This window comes from Pteronotus mesoamericanus, unplaced genomic scaffold, assembly GCF_021234165.1.
Source record: "Pteronotus mesoamericanus isolate MK-2021 breed Mesoamerican mustached bat unplaced genomic scaffold, CSHL_Meso_final scaffold_21, whole genome shotgun sequence".
Taxonomy (NCBI): Eukaryota; Metazoa; Chordata; class Mammalia; order Chiroptera; family Mormoopidae; genus Pteronotus; species Pteronotus mesoamericanus.
Window position 1 is genome coordinate 29,746,156 of NW_026555310.1, and position 6,065 is coordinate 29,752,220.

Below are 6,065 nucleotides of genomic sequence, written 5' to 3' on the forward strand. Positions count from 1 at the left end.
ACATTAAGGTTAATTCTTGCTGCTGAATGTTCTATGGGTTTGGACAAATGTATAACAATGACTTTCCCGTGACAGTATCATACAAAGTATTTTCACTGCCCTAAAATTCTCTATGCTCCACCCATTCATTTCTCCCTACCTTCAACTCCTGGCAACCACTGATGTTTTTACTCCATGATTTTATCTCTTTCATGATATTTAGTTGGAATCATACAGTATGTAGCCTTTTAAGATTGACTTTTCATTTAGCAATACACGTTTTCTCATGTCTTTATGGCTAGATAGCTCATTTCTTCCTAGTGCTGAATCATATTCTGTTGCCTGTCTAGATTTGTTACACTTCATCCCTTAACCTGCTAACGGACATTGTGGTTGCTTCCAAATTGCAATTAATGAATAAAGCTGCTATACACATGCAGGTTTTTGTGTAAATTTTAAGTTTATTGAGTATTTTAAGAATTGGTTTTCTGGCATTCTATGGTAATGAGCTGGAATAGAAAAATCAAAAAAATTTTATAATTAGGCAAGTGAGTGCTGTCAGGGAGAGATTAGAATCTAAACCATGTGATGCAGCAGAGAGAACACTGAGGAATCAAAATTCATAATTGTGGCACTGCTTCACAGGGCTATTTTCCCTTTCAACTTATAAGTAGACTTTATCCTTTAGTGGCCTAAAACCTAAGTAGCCATCTGAAAATCTTTTTTGCCACTATTTTTTCATGCTTACTTATTTCATGAGGTGGCCCTCTCATTTAGCTATTGTGCTTGGAAATTGGAGGAAAGATGGTTGTTACTATTTGATTGTAGAGGCCATTTAGGACAATTTGTTTATATTTTATTTTGTTTATTTTATTTTATATTATTTTAATGTTTTATTTTTAGAGGGGAAGGGAGAAAGGGAGAGGAACATCAATGTTTGGTTGTCTCACACACCCCCTACTGGGTCGTGGCCCAGGCATGTACCCTGACTGGGAATTGAACCTGCAACCTGGTTTGTAGGCTGGGGCTCAGTCCCCTGAGACACACCAGCCAGAGCCAGTTAGTACAACTTAAAGAATTTAGCTCTAGAGCAGCAGAATAGCTTTTATTATTACTATTTATTTATTTATTGAATTTATTGGGGTGACATTGGTTAATAAAATTATGTTTCAGGTGTACAGTTTTATAATGCATCCTCTGTATATTGTGTTGTGTGTTCGCCACCCCAAGTCAAGTATCCTTCCATCACCATTTATCCCCCCTTTACCCTCCTCTTATTCCCCCATCCCCTTTTCCCTCTGGTAATCAGCCTACTGTTGTCTGTATTTATGAGGTGTTTTGTTTTGTTTTGTTTTTGCTTAATCCCTTCAGAGACAAAAAGACAAAAGAGATGAGCTAATTAGGGGAACATGAAGTGTCAAACAAGAGGTCTTTTGAGTTTTTAGAGCCAGGAAATTTTGTATGACTCAGTGACATAAAGGTTGGGCATTAGGGCAAATACCCATGGAGGTGAGAACCTGGCCAGGTGAGGTTACTCCTCCCAGTTGAATGATGCGGACCATTTTTTGTGGGGAGCTGGTGAATGCTGGTGGCGTCCTTTACTTCAGCGTAGGACAGGGAGGACAGTGTGCTGCTGTGACATGATAAACGACTGAGGTTTGAAGCTGTGAGCAGAAGACCTGAAGGTGTGACTGTGAACTCCGTGCTAAGCTTCTAGCTGACAAAATTAACAGTGTCAGGAAAGGATGTGTAAAACATGTGGTTTCCCAAATGAAAAAAGGCTTTGCAGCAAAGCAGCCATTAAGCAAATAAATGAATGCTTTATATCTTTATGTTATGCTTGTATAAGTATGTTTTGCAGAACAGTGGATTTGGAAGACAAAGTATAAGAACATTCAAAATATCCTTTAAATGTATCATTCTGTTTTAACAGTGGTTGTGATGAAGGTTGGTGCTTCCACTTCTGTGCATTTAATCTGAGGCCATGCTAGGAGTTTCAGTGCTGCATGAAGCTACTACTGTTCTGATGCTATTTGTCTTCTCATCTAGGAAGAAATCTACTTTTTCTAGAAAATTGCAGCTTAGGAAAACAAACAAATCAAAGAGAGCTTAGAGGGAGCAGCTACACAATTTGGCTTTTTAGTTATTAATTTCATTCTACGTCACTCTAAAACTGAGAAACCTAGATTTCCTCTTCACTTGAACCGCCTTGTTCACAAAGTGCACATGTGGGCTTTGTATCTCTCCCACGTGCAGCAGCGACAGTAATGAACAGGGTGACATGGTGCTCACCCTGTGGAGTTTATATAGAGGAGACAGACAATTATGTACATGTAAAAAAGTGATCCATACCTGTGTGGCCTCCATCATGAGACCTACCCACATCCTCCTCAGCTTTAAGGATATAAATTCAAAAACAAGAAAGGGTCAACATCACCAATATCTCCAAGGCTGACAAGATGTAAATAACCAGATCTCAGGCCACAGGGTGGGTTTTCTGAGGGGTAAGCAGTATGCTGCCCTACGTGCCCCAGTTCTGCTAAGTTGTATTAATGTGTCCACCCCCATCCTCAACTCCCCTGAGGCACTCTTTCAAGTACCTGCACTCCCAACCTGACAGGACAGAGAACCTACCTCAGTTTCAAGATTTCTGGATTGTAGTCCTGCCTTGAGAGAAAGAGAAAAAGAGCATTTACTTAATTTGAGGTCTAAGAAATCCTAACTGAATTGCTAATCTCATTAAATTTTTCCAAGCCTATGAAGAGAGCACTACTCTTCCTGAACATATGAGAAAACTGAGGTTTGGAGATTTGTAGTGACTCATTGAAATTTTTATAACTAGACAGGATTTAAATCTTGGACTTCCAATAATAATATTTCACGCTTAATGAGAGCCTACTATGTATATTCCAGGTCTGCCTAAGCTCTTTATGTGATCCGTCTCAGTTAATTCTCACAGCATCCTTGGAAAGCAAACATCACCACTGTACTGTGGTGAATCTGAAGGTTCAGAGAAGTGAGTGACTTGCCTCAAGTCACACATGGAAACTAAGGCTGGCATTTCAAGCCAGTGCTTTCTGGTTCCAGAATTCATGCTCTGTGACTAAAGTTTGTTGAAAATCCAGGCCCTTCTAAACTCATAGTCTGTGCTCTATGTAGTCAGTCAGGCCTGCTATTAAACATGGGTCAAGAACGAGCAATAATGTGTCCTTTGGTAAGTTGGTTAACCTCTCATGATTGGTTTCTTCATTTGTAAAATGGGTGCAATAAGAAGTAGCTGTCAACATTGGGAGGTATCAGTATGCTTATACACACAGTAGGTCCTCCAACAAATGAGTGTCTCTCTCTGCCACCTTCCCACAATCATTAGTACTTCCCCCACCCGAGCTCCCTGTCTCCCCTTAGCAGACTGATTGATTGATTGATTGATTGATTGATGTCTTTGGCATAGAAAGCTATGGATCTTCCTTCTCTGTTTTTAGACTGACTAAGCCAACCCAGGGTTAGAGTAAAGAGAGAAATAAATACCCAGTAGCAAGTATTCCTGAAGCGTCCCGGCTCTACCCATGAAACTTTGCTTCCATTATTGAATGCAATTAGCCTCTGGGAGGCATTTCAGCTGATTGCTGCATCTGACAACAAGTGGCCGACCTCTGTAGTGATTCAGAGACGAAGGATTGCATCCGAGGACAGAAGGAGGCCCCCTGAAGGCCATGTAACAGGCAGCGTAACGTAAACTGGGTCCTAGGGGTCAGTACCTTCAGTAGACACTGTTTGCAGTTAGTTCGGAGAAGAGGTGAGAGGATGAGCAGACTGAAGAGCGAGGAGGCTGATGTTTGGTGGTGGGCAGAGGTTGGTAAGGGAAGAAAAGAACAAGCAAAGGATGTTGTCAGAGCCTGTTGAAGTAGGGATGGTTTTGTTTTTGCATAATTAATTTCCTCTTCAGTCCCCACCTCACCCCTCTTCCCCTCTTCCATACTCCATATTAACTTCTATCACATGATTTGAAAAGCAACTTAAATTGGTTCCATAGAACTGTATGTCAGAAGATTGACAAGGCCTGTATGAAATGAAAGTGAATATCTGGCTCATAGAAAGAGTTGTAGAAGGGTATTTTCATTGGTAGGTTGTAGATATTCATGGAGTAAGATTTGTGGACAAAACTCAAGTACAGGAATAATTCTTTAGTATCTCTTCTTAAATAATCGAATGTGAACATTTTCACACCCAAGTAGTGTATAAATGGAACAACTTTTCTGGAGAGCATTTGGTAGAATGTATCAGAGTTTTTTAATTTATATACCCTTTGACTCTTCCTAATTTCGTGTTTAAAATTTTTCCTGAGAAAATATTCAAAAGTCCAGGCCAAATATTTTTTATACTAGCAAAACATTGGAAACAACCTAAATGTCCCACAATGGGGGATTGCTAAAATAAATTAGGATATAATCCATGTGGGTAATAATTATATGGTTTTTAAAATCATATTTTAGGCACATTTTTTAATGAAACATTTGTTAGAAAAAATAGATAAAAAATGTGTTAAGTGACACCAACTTACAGTAAATGGATAAAACATACATTTTGATGATTTATGCATAAAAAACTAGAAGAAACACACCAACATTTTTTATAGTGGTAATTATGGATCTTTTAAGACAATTTCTAAATGCATTTATCTGCAATAAACATATGGAAAAAAGAAATAATCTTTTATTTTCCAAATAGTAATATACAACAGAAAATTTCTGACAGGCTATGTAAGAGTTAAAGAACTTAGTCATTTTTTTATGTATACACATATTTATACATTTATATTTTAATCTTTTGTTTTTTACTACTAGTTTCTTTTAGGTATGCTAGTTTTTGTTAAATATATTAGTTCTTGGTCTCTTGAAAGCTGTGTTCCTTTATTTTTTTGGTCCTCAAACGTTGATTTTTTAAAGGCAACTTTGCAGAGTACCAAGCAGTTCATTAGTGAAGATGAAGGAACACATAACATAGCTCATGACCATCTTTCCGTCCCTGCCAACATCAGCTTTTCATCATACAATTTCCTTTCATCAAGAGGAGGGGCAGAAAATTTTGAGTTGGAGCACTAGTCAGAGACAATTCATTTCTGCCTTTTGTCTTAGAGCCCCTCATGCACCCAAGGGATCCAGGGTTGGAAAGGCCAAGTTCTGCCACCTCACTTTTGTATCAGCTTTCTCCACCTGCATCACTGCATGGTGCAGATACAGGTCACAGTTGCTATCATTCACTCATATTTTTGTACCCGAGTATCTATTAGTCCTCCTTATAAAGAAAAGGATTCTTGGGAAAATATTTTAGGAATATGGTATTTTATTCATTACAAAAGACTCGGCATGAGTATGGGATTGATAGGAAAGCATTCTCGATTGATTGCATTCGAACCCCATTAACTCTGAAGAGAATGTGAAAATAGTTCAGCATTCACAGAAAGTTATTTTCTCTTTTAACGTGCTATGATTTGTGCTTGATGTTATCAAAATAAAGAAGAGGGATTTGGGGGGTTATCACATTTAATTTAGACTTAATGATTTACATGTTATCCATCTTGCAGGATTTTGTAAAGGAAAAGACTCCTTTTATTTAGGCAAGTGGAGAAAATGTGGATAGTAAAATTTAGAAAATTTTGTAAATTAAAATAAAATTTTAAAAGAACAGTTACATGTGCAATGTTTTTCTTATTTTCTGTTTCTTGTACATTACCTTGATTAATGTAAGAAGCAAGGTACATTTCAAATATTTATTATTTAATACCTTCTTTTTATATTGCTACCCATTAATAAATTGCATTTCTCTGAATATTACATAATGGCTGCTTTTAAAATTTGTATTTTAACATAGATATTTCTGGCAACATCATACTCAGAAAAATTATTTTTAAAATTTTAATGTTCATTTTTGGGATAACAAGTGCTGGTGTTCGGCTCCAACTTGAGATTTTTATTTGGTACATCTTGCATGGGGAACTGGAATCTGCAATGTTAACGCTCAGATAATTCTTTTGCAGATGGTGTATGGGACACATTTTGGGAAACACTCTGGTCGAGTCATTTTAT